Genomic DNA, 27,408 nt, shown 5'->3' on the forward strand with positions numbered 1-27,408 from the left:
GTGCAGGGAACAGAGAGAGGAGAAAAGAAAAGATTTCTTCTGGAAGGGGAGGAAAAAATCAACAACAAAATGTTTCTTCTTTTTTGGATGAAAATAGTTGTAGCCTTTGAAGTTTAAAATCGATCTTAGTCAATGCGCCATTTGGAATTCAGGATCAGGCAAACTAGCTTGAGAGGTTGGGGTATTCACCTGGTAGAGAGACCTAACAAATAATATTTAAATGATGCAGCTGTAGCCTGTAGTTAACGATACCAAGGATATTGGCAAAATTCATGTGGCCCTGAGCAAGATACTTAAGCTCCCTGTGCCTCAATTTCCTTCTTAGCAAATGGAGATAACAATGGTATGTACCTCCTAATTATTGGGATGATGAAGTGGAAAAATGCATATAAAGTGCTTGACTGGGCCCGGGCTTGGCTTACACCTGCAATCCTAGCGCTTTGGAAGGTTGAGGCAGGCGGATCCCTTGAGTCCAGGAGTTCCCGACCAGCCTGGGCAACATAGTGAAACTCCAGCTCTACAAAAAATACAAAAATTAGCTGGATGGAGTGGTATGTGCCTGTGGTCCCAGCTACTCAGGAGGCTGAGGCTGGGAGGATCACCTGAGCCCGGGAGGTGGAGGTTTCAGTGAGCCAAGATTGTGCCAGTGCACTTGAGTCTGGGTGACAGAGTGAGATCCTGTCTCAAAAAAAAAAAAAAAAAAAAAAGGGCTTAACTGACAGATGTGGTGCCTAATAAATGGTAAGGCAGCGTGACTATTATTACGAAGTTACCAGTTTGCTGTGATTATAACATCAAGGGAGGCCAGGCGCGGTGGCTCACTCCTGTAATCCTAGCACTTTGGGAGGCCAGGGCGGGTGGATCACCTTAGGTCAGGAGTTTGAGACTAGCTGACCAACATAGTGAAACCCCCTTCTCTTCTTAAAATACAGAAAAATTAGCCAGGCATGGTGGTGTGTGCCTGTAATCTCAGCTACTCGGGAGGTTGAGGCAAGAGAATCGCTTGAACCTGGTAGGCGCAGGTTGCAGTGCGCCGAGGTCGTGCCACAGCACTCCAGCGGGACTCTGTCTCAACAACAACGACAAAAACAAGGGAGCAGAGAATAACAAGCTGACGAAGAAAGCAGCATGGTGGTGCTGTGTCTTGAGAAAGCTCCTGCAAGCCTACAACTCTGGAATTTTCCACTAGCTACTTAGCTCTGGTTACAGTTCACTCTTGATGGCAGTCTGCGATGAAAACAACTTTCAAAGATTCAGTGAAGAGACTCAGAAAGGACTCAGAAAGGTGGAGGACTGAGCAGTTAAGTGGATGAATGAGGCTGAGAGATGAGCACCAACTTGCCCCTGGGTAGAGCTGCATAGTATGAGCAGAAGAGGAAGCAGACTGTGCAGTCAGCAAGGAGCAGCCAGGACTTGGTGACACCTACCAATGATCATTAAACCTACGGGTTTAGGCAGATGTTAAAGACCATTGAACATTCTGGTGGGGCGTGGTGACTCACACTTGTAATCCTAGCACTTTGGGAGGCTGAGGCGGGCAGATCACCTAAGGTCAGGAGTTGGAGACCAGTTTGGCCAACATGGTGAAACCCCGTCTCTACTGAAACATACAAAAATTAGCTGGGTACGGTGGTGGGCCCCGTAATCCCAGCTACTCGGAAGGCTGAGGCAGGAGAATTGCTTGAACCTGGGAGGTGGAGGTTCCAGTGAGTGGATATCATGCCACTGCATTCCAGCCTGGGCGACAGAGGGAGACCCAAACACACACACACACACACACATACACACACACACACACACACACACACACACACACACACAATAAGATCACTGAACATTAAGATGGCTTTTGGATATATTTTTTAAAACCTTACCTCCATCTTTCTGCCAAGAACTTTCCTGACCATCCTTTTTAAATACGCACTCCCCAAGTTTTCTATCCCCCTTCCTTACTGTGTTTTTCTTCTTCGTAATTAGCTCACGGTAACATATTCTACTACTAGAGTTTCGAGTTCATTGCTTTGCTTCCTAATACGTGGATATAAACTCAGGCGAGCAGGCTGTTTTTGTTCTTGTTCACTGCTATCCCCCCAGCACCTAACCCAGTGCTCAGTAAGTATTATGGCAAGTGTTCAATATATATTCATTGAATGAAAGGAAAGGATAAATTCTCATTTACCTTAGGGCATTTGTAGTGGGGCAACCAAATGGCTTCAGGAGGCACCTCTGAAGATTCTGTGTTGCTCAGATTATGCATAAGAAATAAAATATCATTAACGGTTCAGTTTAAAAATTTCTGGATCCTTTTAAAACCTCATTGTGACAATAAACACATGACATTAGAATCCTCTGAGTGATGCGTGAACTTCTGTGACTTTATTCCACCTGAATTTGGGCCCTGCCAAAGCTTCTCAAATTTTGCCATTCAACAGTTGTTATTTAAAGAGGGGGTAGGGATGGAAAGGGGGAAAAAAAAAAAAACTCCAGAAAGCAAAAATCCAAAATGGGAGTGGCTAATAACAGCCACTATGTATTGAGTATTTACTGTATTCCAAGCACTAGTCAGCTTTTAAAAAATTTTAAATAAAACTCAGATTCTAAGTTAGATATTATACCTGTTTTGCAGATGGGCAGATCAGGGCCTCGTTCTTAGTAATACGTGGAGCTGGGATTCGAATCTCGCTTTGTCTGAATCCAGATTTATACTTTCTTCAAAATTTCAGATTGCCTTTCAGAGTAAGCTTCAACCTGTTCCTTACAGAACAGTGAGAGGATCTGTTATTTTAGAAAAGATGGTAAGTGAACACTTGGTCTGCCCTGCCTTAGAACTGAAATCTTTGCAACGCCCGCTGTGAGCAGATGTGCTGGGTTGCAGTTAGTTACCCTGTGATGTTTGTGCTCAAACTGAAGATCCCTATCAATGCAACGGGTAAGACATGAGTTTGAGAAGAAGCATTGAAGACCTTCTTCCTCACCCTTTAAGCTGATGAATTTCGACATAACTGTGCATGTCCTGTACTTTGCAGTCACTCCCTAGGAGCTCGGGCGCTTGACCCAAAGACACTGCACTTAGTAACACTACATTTAAACTTCTCCACTGGACTTACTTTCAGAGCCTGTGGCACAATCTTTAAAAACTTTGTCAATGATGGCAAAATGTTTTTCCTTTTAGAGTGGATTTGATTTTAGGAGATGGCCATTCAGAGCTACATTTAGTGAATGAGGTGGGTTAAAAAGCCAGGTATGATTTTGAGTCGAAAGCAAGTTGTAAACAGAATGCAGAGATGCTGGTTTTATTTTGTAGTTGATGAAGCTGTCTCTGAAGGATATAGTAAAAAGGGTCTAAATGCACTTAAACTAATATCTGCAATATTGCAAAAGTGCATCAGCTATCGAGGGACTGCTTTGAAGGGAAACAATCATTTGACTACATTTGCTCTGCTCTGACAGATTTTAAAAAAAAGGTATCAAAACTTCAGAGCCACACTTGAATTATTACTTCGGGTGCTATCATCTTCTGCGACAAGACCCTGTGTTGTTATGAATTATGGCTCTACAATAAAAAGAACCAGGATGTGAATGTTTGCTAGATCAACACAGTTATGCAGAGCAAACAAACCAGGATAAACACGGCGGCTGAGAATCCTGAGAACCGAATATTCACTGAAACCAAGAAGCAATCTGTTATGTTACATTAACATATTTAAAGAGAAAATAAATGATGAGAATAACAGCAGGGGAAATGATGTTTCTATGGTTATGGCAATAAAAGGGAAGCTAGAAAATGTTTCAGATACTATTAGCTGGTTAAGGAGGCTGTTATTTTTTTTTTTAATGAATTAAAATGCATAAAGAAATCACCCATGAGATATTTAGCTGGTGGCATTTTGAAGCTATTTCAGTATTCAGAATTTAAGAGGGTACTTTATATGAATGTATTTTTATACTAAAAGTTATATCAGAATTAAGATCCTTCTCAACATTTTACAGTTCCCATTATGAAATCTCTTAATCAGAAAGAACGGATATTTTGTCTTAATACAGTCATTCATCATCCAGAGGGGAGCTGGGTGAGAATAATTGCAATAAGACTGCTGCCCCGGGTTTAAAATTCAAAGCATTCAGGCAAGGTTTTAGTACATATTACCTATTTTCACAACTCACTTAAATATTTTATTAGGTGGCATAAATGAGGGTCTGTGTAAACATTAAAAGCTACCCACTGAATCTAAATCATTTCTGTTAACATGCTAATGGCAAAGGGGAGGGAAAGGCCTGTTAACCCACCGTTGAAATACTTTAGTAGATGATTCATGTCTCAAGGTTTCCAAGATTTACTATTCGTCCAGTTACAATCATCATTAAGAGTTTTCGCTGCTGTTAGTGGCATAACACCTTTGCAATGAGCAAACATAGGACTTATGTATGAGTTCAGGGTACACAGGTAGTTGTCAGATTATTTAAAAACCCTTAATAAAAGAGGTCTTTGTTCATAAGGGACTATTAAAGAAAAAGTAAGCTGTTCTTCTGCCATGTCAGAGAACACTTCAGATGAAGGTGGTTTTGAGAAAGTAAATCTGCTTTTTTTTTTTTTTCTTTTTTTGAGACAGAGTTTCGCTCCTGTTACCCAGGCTGGAGTACAATGGCGCGATCTCGGCTCACCGCAACCTCCGCCTCCTGGGTTCAGGCAATTCTCCTGCCTCAGCCTCCTGAGTAGCTGGGATTACAGGCACACACCACCATGCCCAGCTAATTTTTGTATTTTTAGTAGAGACGGGGTTTCACCATGTTGACCAGGATGGTCTTGATCTCTTGACCTCGTGATCCACCCGCCTCGGCCTCCCAAAGTGCTGGGATTACAGGCGTGAGCCACCGCGCCCAGCCAGTGAATCTGCTTTTTTACCTTGACCTGAAGGGGGCGACTTGTGCAGGGAATCCTGAAGGGGGGTGTTTAGGACCAAGAAAACGGGCCTTGGGGCTCCGGCTGCCCCTCCCTGTGGCTGAGGTCTCTGGGGAGGCAGTGGGACAGCCAGGACAGATGAATGGGGTGAATCTCGGTTCTGGTTTTCACAGGCCGTAGGGTCTCATGCAAATCATTTAACCAGTTAAGGTCTCTGTGTCCTTGGCTGTTAAATTAGGGTTTAAAGTGGTTCCCGTAAAGGGCAGCTGTCGGCTGTGAGATGGGAGAATCAACCTGTTGGTCAGAAAGTGGTTGTTGAATGACTGTTGGGTGCCTGGGATTTCTGAGTGAGCGAGGCTGGACCCGGAGCCCTGGAACCTCTGGAGTGAACACTGTAGGGCCGTTTGGTGAGAGCTCGGCCGTGCTAGCACCATGTGCTATAGAGCCCTTGCGAGGGGCCCTCACTGGGCTTGCAGTGGAGGTGGGTGGTGGCCACAGACGGCTTCCCAGAAGAGGGCTCAGAGGGGGCTCTGATTCCCAGTTAGGAACTGCAGACCCATGGTTTCCTTCCTCCTGCCACTCTGAAGTCCCCAGGATTTCCCCCGACCCCATCCCAAGGACGGACTACACAGCGTCAGAAGGGGCACGCTGAGAGGTTCGGGGGCGTGTGTGTCTGTGAATGTGTGCATGTATTTTTAGCCATTTGCTCCCTCCCCTCACCACTACCCTTACTGGTTAAAAGTCTGTTAAAAGAACGAGAGCAAGAGAGAGAGAGGAAAGGAGGGAAGGGGCGGGGGGACATAGAGAAACACCAAAAAGAGACATTTTCAAGAAAGGAAGAAAATGAGAGGCAACCCCCTGTTCTCCTCCCCATAAGAAAATCCCCTGTGAGATTAAACTGTGAAATTTGAGGCGTGTAAGTCAGGAGCAGGAGGACACCCAACGCTGGACTATACCAGACCATCTAAAACTGACACTTCCAGGCACAGAAAGCCAGCTCCTCAGAAGCGGAAGGGTGGCCAGCCAGTGGGTGAAAGGGACAGGGGTCTCACACCCAGGCATGACAATGCCCTTCCCAGCCTCTTCCGGGATGGGGTGGGATTGCTTGTGACTGAGGACGCACCCAGTCCATCCTGACCCTGGAGTACGTCTCCACGTTGGTGCAGAAAAGGGTACAAGGCCTGCGGCCTGGAGCTTGTTATAAATCCTGCCGGTGGCATTTCTTGCTTTGTTTCCCAAAGGGCAGAGCCTCATCTCCACTTCTACTGAGGAGGTGGAGGGGTCTGTCCATGCGGGCAGCTGTCCTTGTCTGACTCCTCTGCTTTCTGAAGGGGAGAAAGTGTCCCCTTAAAACACACTGGAAAAAAAAAAAATCCCACTTGATCTCTTGTGAGATATGAGATGGGAGAATCGACTACTGGTCAGAAAGTGGTTGCTGAATGACTTCGAAGAGGCAACCAATTGTGAACTCTTTGCCTCCTTAAATCTTTTAGAAACTTGGATGAGACAAATTTTTTATCCTGAATTTTCTGAAACATAGCTGAAGTCATTTTTCCTAATTAATAATATTATTATTATTAATATTATTATTTAGGCTGGAGTCTCACTCTGTTGCCCAGGCTGGAGTGCAGTGGTGTGATCTCAGTTCACTGCAACCTCTGTCTTCCACGTTCAAGCAATTCTCCTGCCTCGGTCTCCCGAGTAGCTGGGATTATAGGAATGTGCCACCACACTCAGCTAATTTTTGTATTTTTAGTAGAGATGGAGTTTCACCATGTTGGCGAGGCTGGTCTCGAACACCTGACCTCAAGTGATCCAACCTCCTCGGCCTCCCAAAGTTTTGGGATTATAGACGTGAGCCACCGCACTCGGCCTATTATTATTATTTTAGAGACTGGGTCTCACTATGTTGCTCAGGCTGGTCTTGGACTCCTGGGCTCAAGCAATCCGCCTGCCTTGGCCTCCCAAAGTATGGGGATTACAGGCATGAGCCGCTGTGTCTGGCCCATGAAGTTATTTTTCATGTCTGGATAAAATAGGAACATCAAAGCGGTGTTGTGGGGTAGCACACTCTGTTAATCTCCTGCTGCACGCTCCCTGCCGCACGCCCTAGAGTTAATTTTAGTGAACTCTTTGGTGAGATGCAGTCAGTATACATGGAGTTAAAATATAAGGAACCACCTCACCCACTCGTGGCTGGCTGCATTTAGTCTGAATGTGATGTTTCACTTCGGCGGTGTTGTCTTCTCTATGGGAATCCAGGGCCAAAGTTTCTCTTTAACCTCAGCACTGGGAGCCAGGAAGATCTCATGCTTCTGAGCTGTGTGTTCGTGTTTCTCCCGCAAGCAATGGGTTTTCTTTGTGGTGGTATTTCCTGCCTCATGCCAGTGTCTGAAGAGCGTAGAACCACAAGGCATGCATTCTCTGTGTTAACCTCACCCCTGGTTTTAGTGTAATTTTTGTCTTCGCTTCTCTTGGCCTCATTTTCAGATTTCTTGTTTTTAATTGTTTCATCTTGCTAAGGTCTAAGTAGTTTCGCAAGGTGCTCTAAATCATTTGATGAACAAAACCAGAAGTAAATTAAGTATCCACAAGCTTCTGTTCTGCTCAGCTGATGACATCATGATGGGGATCTGGCTTTCCACAGAGGATTATCTCTCGTTTCTTTCTCTCTTCTCTCTTTCTCTCCCTCCCTCCTTCCCTCCCTCTCTCTCTCTTTCTCTGCCTCCCCTCCCCTCCACTCATCCTTCCCCTTCTCCCTCCCTCCCTCTCTCCCTTTCTTTCTCTCTCTCTTTCTCTACTTTCTTTCCTTCTTTTTTTGAGATAGGGCCTTGCTGTATCCTCAAGCTGGAGTGTGTTGGTGGATCACAGCTCACTGCAGCGTCAACCTCATGGGTTCAAGGAATCCTCCTGCTTCAGCCTCCTGAGTAGCTGGGACTACAGGTATGTGCCAGCATGCCCAGCTAAGACTTTTCATTTTTAGTAGAGACAGGGTTTTGCTATGTTGCCCAGGCTGGTGATACGTTTTTAAAAGTATAGTCATCCTCCTCCGCTATCAAAGATTGAATTATTCCTGCTATCTTACTGTGTGTTTTTACCCTTTAACTCACTTCTTTATCTTCCTTTCTACCCCCCACTCGCCCTTCCCAGTCTCTTACCTATTTTCCACTCTATCTCCACGAGTTCAAATGTTTTAGCTCACACATATAAATGATAACATACGCGGTTTGTCTTTTCTGTCGGGCACTGATTTTTTTTTTTTAAGTTTCTCAGATGATCCTAATTTGCAGCCAGGGCTGAGAGACAAGGCTTTAAGTCTCAGCTTAAATGTCAGCTTCTCAAAGAGGCCCTCCCTGACCACTTCTCGGATGAAGTTATCACCCTGCTGTCTCGCTCTGCTTCTTCTCTGGTTTGTTTGTAATAGTTCCCAGCATTTGGAATGATTGCATTTTTTTTTTGAGACAGAGTTTTGCTCTTGTTGCCCAGGCTGAAGTGCAATGGCTCAATCTCGGCTCACTGCAACCTCGCAACCTCCGCCTCCTGGGTTTAAGTGATTCTCCTGCCTCAGCCTCTTGAGTAGCTGGCACCCTGCACCACCATGCCCAGCTATTTTGTATTTTTAGTAGAGACTGGGTTTCTCCATGTTGGTCAGGTTGGTCTTGAACTCCCAACCTCAGGTGATCTACCCGCCTTGGCCTCCCAAAGTGCTGGGATTATAGGCGTGAGCCAGAGTGCCCAGCCTGATTGCATTTATTTGAATGGTTTCTGTGCATTTCCCCCTAACTCCCCTGGGATTTGGGTGCTGTGAGGACAGGGACTATGTCTCCCTTCGTCTTTGTTCTTTTCTTTGCTGCACAGCGTCAGGCACACGGCAGGACTCTGAGTCTATGCGTGTCCCCACCCCAACCCCAGCACTGAGCACCGTATCTTGCACGTAGCAGGGTCTCTGTAAATGTGCGTTGACTTGTATGGAGTTGACTTTATCCTTACGGCCGGCAGACATTTTGACCAAGGTATCATTGTGAGCAGTAGCATCTACAATTATTCAGGGATTTGGGGCACAAGGGGTGGTGACCACATCATGAAAGTTCAATTTGTTGGGTCAGGCATTTAGCCATAACCTATGTAGTTGCAGATGGTCTCTACACCTGGATTGCCCAGAAGGACAAAGCAAGTAAACTTGTGTTTTTAGGCAAATAAACTCTGAGGAGTCTGAAAAAACAACTCATCACGTACCTCCCAAGCCCAGGTGCCAGCCCATACAGGGGCGAACACACGGCGGGGGCTGCTTGAACTCTCACTAAGGCGGCATCTGTTCTTTGCAAGTTATTATTTGATAGTCTTTAATGAAGCAAAGGAAAGCAGACAACCCACCTGTTTTCCCCAAGCTGATGTGGGGAAAGGTCTAAGGTGCTGTTTCCTGAGCTCAAATGAACCAAGACTGGTCAGTGGCATGGCCTTTTTTTTTTTTTTTTTTTTTTTTTTTTTGGTAATTTTACTTCCATGACGAATCAGCTGAACTTTCCGGTCTTCCTTTCTTCAGTTTTGTGTAGGGATTTGCTCGAGGAAAATGGGGCTAAGGAGGAGAGAAATATGGTCTCGGGGTGGGGTGGGGGATCAATTAAAACTCGCAGCAAGGGCCTTATTCTGCCTCTGATCTGGGGAAGTTTCATATGCTCATGGAGAGAAATGCACGTGCACACACACACCCCCCAAACCCACACAAATGAAACCCCCTCTGCGGAAAAGCCGGCTACAGGAAATTGACTTATGCACAGGAACTTGCTAATCTCTTTTGCCGCATTCGGATTGCTCCTGCTGCCTCATGTACATTAAACCCAACCATCTTGGGGTGGACTCCCTGCCAGCCCAGCTCTTACGTTTTCGGTTCTTCTAGTGTGAATCAGTTAACATTCTTGGGGACGAGGGAAAGGTTGATCCGGGGAGGAAATCAGCCACGGGGAAAAGGCTTGCTCTTGCTTTTGTTTTCACCTCCTTTTGCTGAACAAATTTGATTTCCGGAGTCAGTCATTTTACTGTCAAGAAATTTCTTCGGCATTCTGCAACAGGTAAGGGTTTTGCTTCTTTAAAAGTATTTATTTGGTGTCAAAAGGAATTCTTCTAAGTTTATTTAGCTTTTACTCTAGGTTAAACATTGTAATGACTGTTCCACCTGGCGTAAGGTGTAGAACCAATTTATAGGGGGATGGGGCGGGGGTTGCTTTGATATTCACCACACCTCACCAGCGTCCTAATAAGATGTGTACAGTTTTTGAAACATTAAAAAGTTACAATAGTTGGCTTTTTGATTTTCCAGATATTCTCCTAGAGAATAAATATGCCTGTAACGGTGACTGAGCTCACCTCTGTGGGGAGTTTAAATATTATCCAAGGTTTGATGAAGTAAATCTAAAGAGTCTCTAAGTAGTGCAAATATGAATTTTAAAGTTATCTAGTTCAGAAAAGAAACAGAACCTAAATCTAAATGATGTAGATTTCAATCTGGAATTCGTAGCCTGTGTTTTTCACCTATTGCCAATGCTCATGTCCACTTCCCGAAAGTGCTATATGACGTATAACATGTATTTTTAAATTAAATTAATTTTTTTTTTCCAAGGTGGTTTGATTTGGAGATGTGCTATGAGATACCAGTCAGTAGCCTGAGTTGTAGCTAAACAAAGATTGGGAAATCACCGGTTTTAGGGGCTTTACTAAATGAAAATTGCTGCCAACGTATTCAAGCAGGCAACAAGTAGTTGGTGATCCCTTACTGGTTCTTAGCTGGTGCTGTGGAGGCTATAAGAGAACTATTTCAAAAATCTCTACTTCGAAGGACCTTATAAGCTAGTAGTCAGGATAAGAAGTAAAATTTAGGAAGCAAGGCAACATGAGAATTCAGTGATGAGCGGGGCAGCACAGGCTTGAAGAGCTATATAAACATCAGGGAGGGGGTCTGGGGGAAGATCTGGGCCTTGGAAGGACGCGAAGTGTTGGTAGACGGAGCAGGGGAAGGTGATTTCAGACTGGGAGGACTTTGTGGGTAAAGGCACAAAGGGGACACTGATGTGGAGATGACTAGGCCAGTTGAAGAGACGCTGGAGAGGAGAAGGCAGTTTGTTTTGCGCATTGCAGGAAATCAGATTAGACAGTTAGGGTGTGCACACAAAAGGGAGGACCTTGCAGGCACTGGGGAAAAGTGACCCCGTTCATTAGTTACTGGTCTCCTGCCTTTTGGCTGCGTCTCCTCGGCTCACCGCACTAGCGGAGTTCCATGTGAGAGGGAGCTTGACCTCTTCCCACCGGGGGCTGCTTTCTGCATCCATTCGCCTGTCTGTGGGCCTCCACTCACCCGCTACTGTCGTCCCTGAAGGCATCGTTCATGCAGAGGAAGGTTCGTGCAGCTCCGAGTACTGGTAAGGCCTCTACCTCTGCTTTCTACGTTTTAAGGAGGCCCTTCGGTCATCTGGGAATTAAAGTAGCCTTCCTCTAGGGAGGATGAGTTGGTTGATGAATGATAAGCAAGTCTCTATTCCTCAAAAGCCAGTCCCCAAATTCCATGAAATATGTGGCACTTTCTTTGCATTTCTAAATGCAATGGCTCGGGTCTGCTTCTGTTCTTTTTCTGGACGTTTCTTTGGAGAGTCAGTAGATCATAATGATTCAGACACTTATTTTTTTTCTGGTCCATAAAATATCTGAACTCGTAGAATAACAAACATACAGCATGGTGGGTGAATGAGAACCCAACTTTGGAGCCAGATCGTTTTGGGTTGAATCCCCATTCTATCATTTTATCATAAGTTTCTGGGCTGTGGGAACCTCAGACAAGTTACTTCTTCAGTGTTCAGATGCTTTTTAAAAAAATCACAAAATAGCTCTAATAACAGTAATAATAACTGAAAATACCTACGTTAGAGGATTGTTGTAGAGATCAAATGAGATAAAGATATATAAAGGATGTAGCCTAGTGCCTGATTAAAAAAAAAAAAAATCTCTCAATAGATGCAACTCTTGTGATTCTTAAGGACTTGGCTATTAACGCAAATGAAGGTGTTACGATCCCTGGCTTGGGAGCAAGAAAGCTGCCAGCTGACGGTCCTAATCCCAACATTCCTTTCCAGGAAAAGCCGCGGTGACAGGTGGAGGCTGGGGATTCACGTTTTTTGAGCACCAAATATGGACAAGACACAGGGGTTGGGTGTTTTTCTAGTGATAATTCATACGAAAAAGGAAAACAAACTTGGAAACTGCGATTTCAAGCCTTTCCGTAACAGTTTCTCTAGCTTTGAAGAGCGTTCCTCTGAGTATCCGCCGCATTACTTGTGGGCCTCTTTGGCTGATGCTGCTCTCTGAATGCTTGGGGTGGAATTCCAGAGGTGCTTTTCATTAGAGGCAGAGAGCATGACCTTTCTTCCTTGCCAAGTTTAAATTAATTTTACCTTACAATGTGTTAATGTTAGTGCTAGCAAAGTACAGCTAAACATCCATTTCTGCTTAGGAGTGGGGATCATTGTGGCAATGAGTGCTTACTTGGGTTCGGGATGCTTGGATCTAGGTGAAAGCCAAGATTAAAAAGCATCCTTCTTCCCCATTCCACTCTCTAGATTAGAAATACTTTTTGGATTAAAAGCCTCCAAATCCACCTGGCGTGTTAATTGTGCAGGGCACTCTGGGTTATGCGTGAGCCAGACGACGAGAGTTTTCCTCTAGAGTCCCACTAGCGTCCCAAGGGAGGAGACTCTGGAGCTTTGTGTCTGTAAAGGGATGGATATAAGTCAGGGCTGGGTGTGCAGGTGGAGGCTGGGAGGCAGCATGACAGAGTGTGGGGCTGGGGCGGGCAATGAGAGCAAGGAGGGTGTCAGAGATGGGAGGATGACCCAGGGGGGTTGAAGGGCACCAGAAACCTACAGCTCCTCCATGGCTCTTTAGCCCTTTGACTCTAGCAACTGCTTGAAGGCCCTGAAGAACCTTTTGACGACTTATGAAGCTGTCATACTGTTCCCCGGATGTGGACGATTGTTCAGAGACGGCGGTCATGTGTCTGGTGTTTCAGTGTGGAATGGTGTTTCCTGAAGCTGGCTGGATATCATCAACACCACTTGGGGAACTTTTAAGAAATTGAAATTCCATGTCTGGTACCCCAGCCCTGGCATGAGGTCCAGGAATCTGTGTGATTAAAAAATACAAGCCCTAAGACAGCTTGGAAAGCGGTCGCTTTACAGGTGGAGATTTAGGAACCAAGAATCCAGAGCTCTCCTACCAGGGCCCCTAAAACCATAAGTTGAGTAAGTGCTGAAATGAGGCAAGTTGATTTATTCTCTGTTGTGATTAACATCTTCACACAGAAAGTGTTTTCCTTTGTTTTGAATGTATTCCTTGGGATGAGTTCTTGGGAGTGGGGTGACTGGCTCAAGGGTGTGAGGCTGTTTAGCTCAGTCACGCCTACATTTTAACATGCAAACATAGGGTACCACTAATTTAAAAACTAAAGTGTTGGCCGGGCACGGTGGCTCAGGCCTGTAATCCCAGCACTTTGGGAGGCCGAGGCGGACAGATTACAAGGTCAGGAGTTCAAGACCAGCCTGGCCAACATGGGGTGAAACCCCATCTCTACTAAAACTACAAAAATTAGCTGGATGTGGTGGCACATGCCTGTAATCCCAGCTACTCAGGAGACTGAGGCAGGAGAATTGCTTGAACCCGGGAGGCGGAGGTTGCAGTGAGCCAAGATCGTGCCACTGTACTCCAGCCTGGGCAACAAGAGAGAAGCTCCATCTCAAAAAAAAAACCCCAAAAGCTAAAGCAAAAACTAAAGTGTTGTATACTCTGGGGGAGCCCAAAGAAGGGAAGTTCCTTTCGAGGGAGAAAGGGCCACATCACATTCTTTCCTGGCAAAACAGAATGCGAATGAATTGCTTTTGGAAGAAATTTCCAGAGCATTACGGAATGTTCAAGTGCTTCTTAGAGCCTAAGTTGAACCTTTCTTGTCTCTGCACTCAGTTTCCGGTAAAAGTGAAGTCAGCAGTGACCTCTTCCCCATTTCGTAGAAAAGAAAACCAAGGAGGAGAGTGGTTAAGAAATAGAGGATACGGTTCTCATCACATTTGCCGTGACAACTACACACGGGCATCCATTCAGGGCCTTGTTAGAGTAAATAAATGATGGAATAGTCTGTAAACATGATCTCATGGAAAAAAAGCACTGTAAAATGAATGCTTGAGGGTGGTAGACAAGAATTATTCAACCCAGGCGGGAGTGAGATGTCCTACTCTGTCCCTGCTTTTTTTTTTTTTTGCATTAGGTTTTATTCATTACTTGCATCATCTGCTGACCTAAAAGCATGCTCATTATTTGTCACACAGATGGGCACAGGGTGAATTTTCAATGATTCTAATGAAAAAAAAAAAAAAAAAAAGATATACTCTTGGAAAATATCAACGGAGATATTTACAGTGGTGTTCTAGAACAGGCTTGCTGGCATGTGCTGATTGTAATATTTTTGGAAATTTTCCAAGCCAGTAAAGCTATTGACTTCTCTGTATGATGGAAATGCTGTATAAAAATGTGCTATTTGAGCATCTCTTTTCAATTTTGCATTCAGCAATGCCATGTTGGTGGCTTGAAACTGGCTATGGTAGAAGTATTTACACTGTGAAAATCAACGAACACAATCAATCAGGCTCCCCACCTTTTTTCTGGGGGGTGGGCAAGCCTGTTGTTAAACATTTACTAGCATGCTACTGAGGAACTGTGTAAAATATAAATACGGCAATTTGACAATACGTACCAAGAGCCATTAAAGTGTTCATACACTTTGATCCATTCATTCCACCCCTGGAAATTTATTCTCAATAAATAATTCAAAGAAGAAAGAAATAACATGCATGAACGTGTTCACTCTATTATCATTTATAGCAGCAAAATCTGAAAATAACCTAAACACTAAGCAATATGGGTTCTGGCAACATTAACTCCGTAAGATTTTCTTTTTGTCACCGAGGCTAAAGTGTAGTGGTGCCATCACAGCTCACTGCAGCTCTGACTTCCTGCGCTCATTTGAGCCTCCTGCCTTAGCCTCCCAAGTAGCTGGAACCACAGGCGTGGGCCATCACACTTGGCTAACTTTTTAAATTTTTTGTAGAGGGGGGGTCTCACTTGGTTATCTGGCTGATCTCCATCTCCTGGGCTCAAGTGATCCTCCTGCCTTGGCCTCCCAAAGTGCTACCATTAGAGGCATGTCACTGCGTGCAGCCCATAGGATGTTTTAAAGTCATTAAAAAATCATAGTTACGATGGTTATGAAAATATATTTGATGTGATATTAGCTTAGGAAAGGAGGATTAAAATTTTTAATTACATTCTGACTTCGTTATGAATAAGAATTAAATGTAAGCCATAAAAAAAATGACAGCGGGCCGGGCGCGGTGGCTCAAGCCTGTAATCCCAGCACTTTGGGAGGCCGAGGCGGGTGGATCACGAGGTCAAGAGATCGAGACCATCCTGGTCAACGTGGTGAAACCCCGTCTCTACTAAAAATACAAAAAATCAGCTGGGCATGGTGGCGCGTGCCTGTAATCCCAGCTACTCGGGAGGCTGAGGCAGGAGAATAGAATTGCCTGGACCTGGGAGGTGGAGGTTGCGGTGAGCCGAGATCGCGCCATTGCACTCCAGCCTGGGTAACAAGAGCGAAACTCAGTCTCAAAAAAAAAAAAAAAAGACATCATTTGGTATGTTCAAATGGTGAAATAATAGAATTTGTTTTTATTTCATTTATTGTACTAGTGGTGTATGTGCACTTAAGATATTCAGAGAACACTTGTTAGTAAGTGATCTTGAGCCATTTTAATATGTAAGAGGGAGGCTATGAGTTTTGTGAACGACATGGGGCTTACCTTTAACCTATAGATATTACTGTGAATCCCTGGGCAGGGTTTTGTAAAGGGAACTTGGCGCTAGGCAGTGTGGGCTGTGGGTGTTAAGGGAGTTTCTTTAGAGCAGCTTAAGGAGGAGGAAGAAGTAAGTAGCTGTGTCTGAGGACTTGCTAAATTAGACTGCAAGGACTGAGAAATAGTCCAGAGAAAAGCTGCCATCAAAGGCCAGAGAGAGGGGAGAGAAGGTTTATGAGGAAAAGACAAGGAGACGCTGATGTCAGAGATGAAAAGATGGATAAGAAAATTGCTCCACTTACGCCGGGCGCGGTGGCTCAGCCTGTAATCCCAGCACTTTGGGAGGCCGAGGCGGGTGGATCACGAGGTCGAGAGATCGAGACCATCCTGGTCAACATGGTGAAACCCCGTCTCTACTAAAAATACAAAAAACTAGCTGGGCGTGGTGGCGCGTGCCTGTAATCCCAGCTACTCAGGAGGCTGAGGCAGGAGAATTGCCTGAGCCCAGGAGGCGGAGGTTGCGGTGAGCCGAGATCACGCCATTGCACTCCAGCCTGGGTAACGAGAGCGAAACTCCGTCTCAAAAAAAAAAAAAAAAAAAAAATAGAAAATTGCTCCACTTTGACCCGAAAAAAATAGGAGCTGAAACCAGAGAGGAAATGATGTTTCTAAAGCAACGATTCTCAAGTTTTAGTGTGTTTAAGAATCACCTGGATGAGTGGGGGATGAGTTTACCAATTTAGCATCCATGATCCATCTCCATGCATTTGGATGCAGTTGGTCCTGGAGGCTGGCAGGAATATATACCTTTAACAAATCCTCCCACCCTAGGAAGACTCCGGTGTGAATGGTCTGCCAATGACCCTTTGAGAAACACTAGTGGAATAAAGGCAACCGTTTGGTTTTGTCCAGGGAAGGTATATCTGTGAGTGTGTGTGTGAGTGTGTGAGTGTGTGTGTGTGTGTGTGTGTGTGTGTGTGTGTGTGTGTGTGTTGTGGGTGAAGCTGTTACCTGAAGGCTCAGAACTGAAGGACTTACGATGTAAAAGGGGAGTGAAAGCAAAGAAAGCCAAGAGGGACAAGCTATTTATTTGTTCTAGAAACAAACAGGAAAAACCAGGAAGCTGTACTTGTGATATTCCTTAAAGGAATATAGTTTGTGGAACAAAATTCTCTTCCACAGCTGAACAATTTTGTCCAGCATTTGAACCAATTGAAAGTAGCTGTGACTAGGGGAATTATGAGCACAGAGAAAAATGGTCATGGGGAGAGTCTGGGACCCATAAACATTTCATTTCAGACATTGGGAGGTGTTTATTAAACTCGTAGTAGACTATGGGAGTGCTATGTACAGAAAACACTCTGGACCTTACTGTATGATAACATTATGTTAAAGAAGAAAAGAAAGTATATTTTTTGGTGAAATGTATTTTACATTTAGGAGTCAGCACTCAGGGCTGGGCGCGGTGGCTCATGCCTGTAATCCCAGCACTTTGGGAGGCTGAGGCGGGTGGATCATGAGGTCAAGAGATCGAGACCATCCTGGTCAACATAGTGAAACCCCGTCTCTACTAAAAATACAAAAAATTAGCTGAGCATAGTGGCGTGTGCCTGTAATCCCAGCTACGTAGGAGGCTGAGGCAGGAGAATTGCCTGAACCCAGGAGGCGGGGGTTGTGGTGAGTCGAGATCACGCCATTGCACTCCAGCCTGGGTAACAGGAGTGAAACTCCATCTCAAAAAAAAAAAAAAAAAAAAAAAAGAACTCAGCACTCAAAATAGTAATAGCAATTAGACTTATGTCTTAACAACATTATATCACAAAATGAACACGTTGAAAGTGAATGACATCGCAGTAGCAGAAGCCAAGTTTGAGGTTATCGGCTTTGGAATTTTAGTGATTGTAATAGCTTTCAAATAGCCTTCAATGTCTTGTGCTCTTCTCACAGTGGGGAGGATTCTTATACTTTAATTACATTCTCTCTTTTTTTTTTTTTTGAGACGGAGTTTCGCTCTTGTCACCCAGGCTGGAGTGCAATGGTGCGATCTCGGCTCACTGCAACCTCCGCCTCCTGGGTTCAGGCAATTCTCCTGCCTCAGCCTCCTGAGTAGCTGGGATTACAGGCATGTGCCACCATGCCCAGCTAATTTTTTGTATTTTTAGTAGAGACGGGGTTTCACCATGTTGACCTGGATGGTCTCGATCTCTTGACCTCGTGATCCACCCGCCTCGGCCTCCCAAAGTGCTGGGATTACAGGCTTGAGCCATTCTCCATCATCAGGGCCTCTAATCTCTTGAGACACGACGTGGTAAATCAAGGATAAGTTAACAACCCATCCTAACATTGGAGGTGCAACTCACAGGGTCTGTTGGATGTGCAAGGGTCTGATGCCTGAAGTCAGACCTCCTTCTACAGGCACTCACTGACTGTTCTATTCCCCACGCAACAGGGTTTTTCATGGACTGATTGGTTTATGCTTTGGAGCAATGTTTTCTAATCACTTTTTTTGGTCACAGATTCGTTTGACAATCTAATGAGAGCCAAAGACTTTCTCATACAGGGACATTTGCAGCACAGTCTTAGGGGACATAAGGACTCTCTAAAACCCATTCATGGACTCTCAAGGATCCAGAGGCCTCATGTGAGGAGCTCCGGCCTTAGCCGAGGGAGCATTGCAGAGGAAGTTCTGGTTATTACTGACATCAGATTAAGCCCCTAAAGACAGAAATGCTGATTCTCTGGTTGATGGCTGAAACAAGGATAAGATGGTGGATACATGTATAGCTTTACAGCATCAGATCCTTAAAATGAGGAGCATGTGGGTCTAGAGATTGTTTCCTTCAGATAATTTATGATTAATGCTCTAAACCCTTAGTTCTGAATTCTTGCACATGAAGCCAGGGTCGGTTCCCATTTGGGAAAGCAATCTCTCAAGATGCCACTTTAATGTCTTACTTATCAGCTTGTGATGCCTTGGGTGGCACAAGAAATGCAGGCGGGTCTGGGCACGGTGGCTCACGCCTGTACTCCTAGCACTTTGGGAGGCTGAGGCGAGCAGATCACCTGAGTTCAAGATTAGCCTGGCCAACATGCCGAAACCCCGTCTCTACTAAAAATACAAAAATTAGCTGGGCATGGTGGCACATATGCCTGTAATCCCAGCTACTCCAGAGGCTGAGGCAGGAGAATCGCTTGAATCCAAGAGACGGAGGTTGTAGTGAGCCGAGATGGTGTCACTGCACTCCAGTCTGGGCAACAGAGTGAGATTCAGTTTCAAAGAAAAAGAAAAAGAAAAAGAAATGCAAGCAGGTTGTAAATCGTGATCTGGTCAACTCTAGAGCATAGTGAGTGGTGTGGGGTCACCTGATGCCCCTAAGCAAAGTACTGGCTACCCAGCCCGGCTGCTTTTAGGGGCGAAAGGCATCAACATTAGCTGGTGGGTAACGTGCTCACTTCTGAGTGTAAGATGTAGTTTTCCTATCTGAAGCTGAACATCTGATTGGGCTTTGATGAGTCTGAAGATAGTTCTTTTCCTGTGTAGCCTTTCGATCACTGAAGCCCAGTCAGTCATCTTCTATTAGTGGGTATCTGACATGCAACTTGGGGAACTGGGTGTTTTCAGCTGAAAGCTCATGCCTTTGTTAATTTCCGATGTTGCCAGACTGTGGTGTCAGGCAGGGTATGGAGACTTACCCCAAACCCATCTGCTTAAATTAGCTAACCCTGCAGAGAGTGGTAAGATGAGCCCACATTCTCATGTCATGGTCATACAGCAGATTGACACAGGAAGAGAAAGAGAAACGTACTCCACCTTCATCCCTCCAGATTAAAAGGCTGTGAAATTGACTAAACACATTGAGAGTCAAGGTTCTTTAGGTACGGGATAGCATAAAATTGGATATCTGTCTTTGAGGTAGAAAGGGAAAACCTATAACAAACACATTCCTGTAATGTGTGTCTTAACTTCTATGACCATTTTAATTATTGCACATTCATGACTAGGTTTCCTGCAAGTTTCAATATCTATTTTAATGCATCGTACAACCCCAGTCACAGCCCTCAAAACACAAATATTCCATGTACATCGAAGGCTGGTAGCAAAGTCCCTACTCCTCTCACCTCCTGGAGATGTTTTTCCCCTGCCAGGTCGCTATGTCTAGCAGCCCAGTTGCCCATGCAGAGAACAGGCTGGCACATATCTCTTCCTTGACACTTTTCCTTTCTTTCAGGCAGGACCACTACTTTTCATTTGTTCTCCCTCCAGGTCCAGCTGTCGCCTTCTTGAGAACCTCTAATATACAACCCTTACTATGAACCTTTTTCTCCCTTTCTTGTATTTTTTTTTTTTCTCAGTTGCCACAAAAAAAAAAAAAATTCTGCCGGTCTTTGTCCATTTGGGAGCTGAAAATGATCTCAACTGGGATTGAGAAGCATAAGAATGCCCGTGATGATTCCTTCTAATAAGGAAAAGGAAACCCAATATATGTAGAGTCAAATTTAAATGATGTAAGATCGAGTACAAAAAACTTTAAGGGCCCTAAAAGTCCCCTTTGGTATACTTTTTCTTGATAAAACATGATTTTACTCAGGCTTCACTCTTTGGGCAGTAACTTGCTGAAATTTCTATCAATAATAGTCTTTCTCTGTCTTCTTCTTCATGTGATAAGGAAGTAGGAGAGGGTTGGAGGCACATACAGGAAATAGGAGGGCAACAGCCAGAAAACCCTTACTTATTGACAATACCACAATTTCCTATATGTGCCAAAACAATCCTGTCACTATATTTCTGTACACAGAACATCTGGCAATATCAGAGAAATAGCTGTAATACTATTGACTTTAAAAATATAATAGTCATGGATATTGGTTGTAGTGAATATGGCATATGCCTTTTAAGTTAAATATACTTGTATAGATCTTATTTGTTAAGTCTTTAAGTTTTTATGTATTAAAATTGCCATCATCCCAGTGTTTTCCCTCCAAGATATGCAAAATCTATAGAAATAAATTTAAACATTGCTTTTTAATCGCATAGAAATACAGCTAATAACTTAAAGGATCATTTGAATTAACGAAAGGCAACTATGGGTATTTTTTCTGAGTCCTATAGCTATCATTTTTTTCATCCTCTAGAATTCAGGAAAAGCAACTGAAATGTAGATTGTGGCAGTGTTTCTATTACATTCTAGAGCTGTGAAAACACATGAATAGTTTTCAGGATGCAGCAGGAGGGTTCTATGTATAAAACTTGGATCAAAACTAATAGTTTCGGATTTCCCCAAGTGCTACCCACTTAATATTTCACCCACTAAAGACCCATCGCACACATATATGGAAGAAAAAATTAAAGTTTCTCTTCCAGCAAGGGCTAGGTGCTTGTGGTTTCTGTTTAAAAACTAGATAGTAGATGGTCACGGTGGCTCAAGCCTCTATTACCAGCAATTTGGGAGGCTGAGGCGGGTGGATCACCTGAGGTCAGGAGTTTGGGACCAGCCTGGCCAACACGGTGAAACCCAGTCTCTAATGAAAATACAAAAATTAGCCCGGTGTGGTTGCTCTTGCCTGTAGTCCCAGCTACTTGGGAGATTGAGGCACGAGAATGGCTTCAACCGGGGAGGCGGAGGTTGAAGTGAGTTGAGATCACGCCACTGCACTCCAGCCTGGGCAACAGAGTGAGACTTGGTCTCAAGAAAAAATAAAATAAAAACTACATGGTATTAATTGTGTTCAAGAAAAAAAAAATCACCGGTGTTTTCAGCCTAAGTTTATATCTACTTTTTTTTGGAGCTATGACCAACCGACCTTGTGAAGTTAGATTATCCTCAAGCTTCCTCTGAGTTCTCTGTCCTTTCTTTGGAAGATTGAAATAGTCACACTCTTTTTATTCCCCTGCATTCACTCGAGCTATTTGGAATTTAAGTGTTAGTGCTTATTCCTTTATAAATTTGGTTTTGATTGGTTTTATGTCTCAACAGACATGTAGCTCATTATTTTATCTACTAATTATAACTACGTTTCATTTCCCTTGCCAATTTTGGGAGTACTTAACAACTCTTAAGAACTGTTTCATTAACAAACTAGTAACCGAGGTGAAATGCAGAATAAATAGGAAGTTCAGTTGCCTTTATAGTCTTTCAGGTTTGCTTAGAAACTTTCAAATTATAATCAAGTTTTTTCTTCTCCTACAAAATATTGGCCAAAGTACAATTTATAAACAATATCATCAGCCAGTCAGGAAAACAAGCCAAATAATCCCTTCTTCTCTCCACTTAATACGTGCTGTTCTAAAGTATTATTTTGAATTGTTTTAGGAGACTTTAGAAAGACCTCTTTTCAGAAAAATTGTGAGTTATTGGGCAGCAACATGAACGATCAGCTTTAAATTGTTCATAGTCTTTGACCACTTTTAAGAAATATTCCTCAGAAAACAATGCAAGGTGTTTTATTATAAAAGCAAGGCTTCTCAACACAATGGTGTCTACTAGAAATAGAGAAACCGAGAAACAACCTAAAATGCTCAACAAAAATGTCTGAGGTGACAAAGGTGACAAAATGAGACCCTGTCTCAAAAATACATATATATTTGCATTTATAATATAAAAAGGCCTATATATGTATTCTTATACATGGATTCAGCATATGGAGGTAAATAAATATATTAGAAATAATCTAGTGTGTAATAATCATTATATGATTTAAAAATGTTTTTCATTTTTTCCTGCCTTTTCTATAACTAGCATATATTGTTTTTATATTAAAAAGGACAATAATCTTTATTAAAAGAATGTCAGTTTTTGGTGTGAGGTTAATAATGAAATTAGTTAAAATGATTCGGACATGAGATTTTTTTTTTTGGACATTTTAAAAGAAACCTAATGCTTTGAAAGCCCTAAGTCTATAATTAAATTCTATCTAATAAAATTTAGAGGCTCTTTAGATTTAGAGGGATTTTGAGTTTCTTGGGTCTAGAACCTCGATAAGCATAGAAAACCACTTTTAATGAGTGATGTTGGATTTATGAAATAAGTTTGTGAGTGGTTTCTGTTTTTAAAATATGAAATAATTAGCATTAGCTAGTATCAGAATTTAAGCAAAATACAAAATATTCGAGTGATGAATACAGATGATTCTTTCTACATTTTAACCTATAAAAAAGTTCCCTGACTCAAGCCTGTAATCCCAGCACTTTGGGAGGCCGACGGGGGTGGATCACAAAGTCGAGAGATCGAGACCATCCTGGTCAACAAGGTAAAACCCCATCTCTACCAAAAATACAAAAAAAAGTTAGCTGGGCATAGTGGTGCGTGCCTGTAATCCCAGGTACTCAGGAGGCTGAGACAGGAGAATTGCCTGAACTCCGGAGGCGGAGGTTGCAGTGAGCCGAGATCGCGCCATTGCACTCCAGCCTGGGTAACAAGAGCGAAACTCCGTCTCAAAAAAAAAAAAGTTCCCAAAGGGATTCTTTTTTCCTTTTGTCTTTTAGTGAGACAGGATCTCACTCTGTTGTCCAGGCTTGAGAGCAAGTGGCATGATCATTGCTCACTGCAAACTCCATCTCCTGGGCTCAGGTGATTCTCCCATCTCAGCCTCCTGAACAGCTGGGACTACAAACACACATCACCATGCCCGGTTAAGTCTTGTATTTTTTTGTAGAGACGGAGTTTCACCATGTTGGCCTAGACTGGTCTTGAACTCCTCAAGCAAATTCACCCACCTCGGCCTCCCAAAGTGCTGGGATTGTAGGCCTGAGCCATGGTGCTCAGTCAAGAGGTCCTTAAGAAACACATTTTTCTTATGCATATTAAATATTGAATTAGAAAAGAATTGACTTTCAAATATTTTGAAAAACATATATCCTAGGTAAATAATAAATATACCTAAATATGTTAATTTTGTATAAAGTAGGAAAACAAAGGAAAATTACACAGTAATACCAAGCAGCTAAGTTTGTTCATTCCAAATGCCAAATATTAGTTGGAATAGCATACAACTCTTTGAAAAGTTGATTTGTTCAGTGAAAAACACTTTAACTCTTTTTTTTTTTTTTATAAATGAGGTAAGATAGAAAAAAGACTTTAACTCTTAAACGTGAGTGAAGTCTCTTGTCTGATTTATGTAATATTCTTCTTCTTTTTTTTTTTTTTTTTTGAGATGGAGTTTCGCTCTTGTTACCCAGGCTGGAGTGCAATGGCACGATCTTGGCTCACCGCAACCTCTGCTTCCTGGGTTCAGGCAATTCTCCTGCCTCAGCCTCCTGAGTAGCTGGGATTACAGGCACACGCCACCATGCCCAGCTAATTTTTTTTGTATTTTTAGTAGAGACGGGGTTTCACCATGTTGACCAGGATGGTCTCGATCTCTCGACCTCGTGATCCACCCACCTCGGCCTCTCAAAGTGCTGGGATTACAGGCTTGAGCCACCGCGCCCGGCCTTGATTTATGTAATATTCCTGATTACATCTGTTTTTTTGTGTGTACTTCTTTCTGGCTTGGTTTAACAATAACTCATGATTATAAGAGGACCGCTATTGCTTGTGAGGCACACAGCTGATCAATTAACAATGCTTTGTATAACAATTGTATAATTGTAAGTTATACAATACCTACCAACAGGGCTTAAAGCGACCAGGATTCATTTCTCCACGTAACAGGAAGTTCAGAGGTCTGTGTTTCTGGCCCTCAGCCAGTGGCTCAATGAGACTGGCTGCCATTCTGTTGTCTTTTGTCACGGCTGCAAGATGACTGCTGTGGCTTCTAGCCACGTACTCCATTCAAGACGCATGGGAAGTTTGGGGTGGAAAGGAGGCTGAGCTGGCAGTGGCTGTCTCATTTTCCAGGAAAACAAGAATTTTCCCAGAGACCTCCCAAATGGATGTCAGCTTCCATGTCATTGGTAGAACTGGGTTACATGGCCACCCCAGCTGCCATTACGGTGGGAAGCAGGAAATAGACTTGTTATTAACAATTCCTTTAGACCATGCATTCCTAACACACAGGGTGGGTGAGTGTGGGGAACATGGTGGAGAATGGGGTGAGGATTGGGGTGGCACGTGGATTGGAGGGTGCTGCTGATATCATCCCTTAAAGGAAGGATATTGCTCTTGTGGGAGGGAAAAGGCAGAAAAAATATCTTATTCTTCATACGTATAAAGCACAGTTAAACATACAGCATATGTGCAGACATAAAATTTATCTGTGGTATTAAAATTTCATGGATGGGACAATTAAGAAAAAAGTGTCTAAAAAATGCTCTTCGGGAGATGATGTTGGAAAAAAAAGTTGCAAAATACTGGGCGAGGGCAGACGTGATCCATTGCCTGAAGCTGCGTATTATCTATTACAGATGACAAGGAGAGGCACAGGTGTGGAGTAAAAAACTAACAGTGCCTGCCATGGAGAATGTCAGACGTTAAATTAATGAACAGCTTACTTTATGTTGTAATCGTTGGTCATCTCTTATTGTACTGTAAACATCTTAAAAGTAGGAACTGTGTCTTATTTTGGATGTATATCTTTGTATATTAGCACACTAGTCCCTCAAGAGATATGTTTTCTAGGTTGAATGGAGCAAACAACATTTTATTTAACATATATTTTATTTCCATTTTTAAAAACTTTATTTATTTATTTATTTATTTATTTATTTATTTATTTTTGAGATAGCCTCTCGCTTTGTTGCCCAGACCAGAGTGCATTGGTTCAGTCTCAGCTCACTGCAACCTCTGCCTCCCAGGCTCAAGCCATTCTCCTGCCTCAGCCACACAAGTAGCTGGGATTACAGATGTGCACCACTACATTTGGCTAATTTTTTGTAATTTTAGTAGAGACAGATTTTTGCTATGTTGGCCGGGCTGGTCTTGAACTCCTGGCCTAAAGTGATCCACCTGCCTTGGCCTCCCAAAGTGTAATGTTGATTATTTTTAATGACAAAAATCAAGTGATGCAGGAAGACATTTAAGCGTCATAGCTGATGTCTTGTGGGTAGTTTCATTGGGTTCATAGCTAGCTGTTTGATTGCTCTTATGTGGATGGTACAAAGACCAAAAGAGGTTTTGCAAACGGTGGAGTCATAAATGATTGCTCATGAGGTAATTTGTTCTGATAGTTCCGTTAGTTTGTTTGTAAGAGATGAAAAGGAAATAAAATGAAAAAAGAGAGGAGATTCGTTTTGTTTTACTTTTTGGCTGGATTGTTTTTTTTTTTCTGTGCTTAAGCTGCTTCAGTTGTAAAATGGGAATTATAATGTAACAATTCTTCCTTCCTGAATTATGGTGGTCAAATGAAAAGCTGTCTGAGAAGGCTGCCCCGAGCTGTCTAGCAGTATTCCTCCAGCTGGACAGTTTTCCTGGGAAGCTGTGTTTTTTAAAGCATTCATCCGATGCTTTAAAAAACACAGCTTCCCAGGAAAACATTGTAAACAACTCCCAGTTTTATGGGAGTAATGATTTAGATAATGATTTAGATGATTAAATCTGGAGACTGCCCTGACTTCACTACCCTGGGCCTCGACTGCTTTGTAAATGATGACTAGTGATACTTCCCAGGACTGTAGGGTGGATAGCAAATGCAGCAAATTAACTACTGAATGCTTCCCAAACATCTTCATTATGATCAATATTACAAGCCCAGGCAATCTTCATCCATACATTGGACACTTGACCTTGGGATGGATTAGACTCAGCAGGCGTCCCCAGACTTTTTACACAGGGGGCCAGTTCACTGTCCCTCAGACCGTTGGAGGGCTGCCACATACGGTGCTCCTCTCACTGACCACCAATCAAAGAGGTGCCCCTTCCTGAAGTGTGGCGGGGGGCCAGATAAATGGCCTCAGGGGGCCGCAGTTTGGGAATGCCTGGATTAGAGTTTCTCAGTTTACTTCGTCCTCTATGCAAAATCTAGAATATTCCCCAGCCTGTCATCAGAGTGCAAGACATGTGAGGAATGATTACATGACTGATAGTGTTGAGGGTTCAGATTGATGTCACTTCAGATAATCCACAGGTGACATGGGAAACTGGTGGGCTACCAGTGCTATGTGAAGTCAGTGCGGGCTTGCGCTTAGCTGGGAATGGGCCAGAGAACAGGATTAATGCCCAGTAAGACATATCTTCCTATCCTCACCTCTCTTTTGTATGTAGGTGATATTTATTTAATTAATTATTTAATTATTTATTTATTTATTTAGAGATGGAGTCTCGCTCTGTTGCCCAGGCTGGAGTGCAGTGGCATGATCTTGGCTCACTGCAACCTCCACCACCCAGGTTCAAGCAATTCCCTGCCTCAGCCTCCCGAGTAGCTGGGATTACAGGTGCCTGCCACCATGCCTGGCTACTTATTGTATTTTTAGTAGAGATGGGGTTTCAGCATTTTGGCCAGGCTGGTCTTGCACTCCTGACCTTGTGATCCACCCGCCTCATCCTCCCAAAGTGCTGGGATACAAGGGTGAGCCACCGTGCCTGACCATGGTGATTTTTTTAAACTTCCTTCTCTTCCAATCAAAACTGGCTTTGAGGAAAGAATGAGACTGGATGCACATTTTTGTAAATGTGCTAATGGTTAAAAAAAAAAAAAAAAGAGTCTTTACCTTCCAAGAATATTTGCATTTCTTTTTTTTTTCTCATC

The 27,408-nt window shown here is 43.3% G+C and overlaps 1 protein-coding gene across 4 annotated transcripts in view; it reads left to right on the top strand.

Moving 5' to 3' along the window:
* The first annotated feature begins 9,474 nt into the window (after positions 1-9,474).
* RHOH (ras homolog family member H) overlaps positions 9,475-27,408 on the top strand; it is a 53,803-nt gene continuing 35,869 nt past the window's right edge. For 2 of the 4 annotated variants that reach the window (XM_010351723.2, XM_074396037.1), the window contains exon 1: positions 9,475-11,313. The gene's annotated coding sequence lies outside the window, so the exon portion shown is untranslated. The remainder of the gene's footprint in view (positions 11,314-27,408) is intronic. The other 2 variants (XM_003940983.4, XM_074396038.1) reach the window with 1 other exon arrangement.

Source organism: Saimiri boliviensis, chromosome 3, assembly GCF_048565385.1.
Source record: "Saimiri boliviensis isolate mSaiBol1 chromosome 3, mSaiBol1.pri, whole genome shotgun sequence".
Taxonomy (NCBI): Eukaryota; Metazoa; Chordata; class Mammalia; order Primates; family Cebidae; genus Saimiri; species Saimiri boliviensis.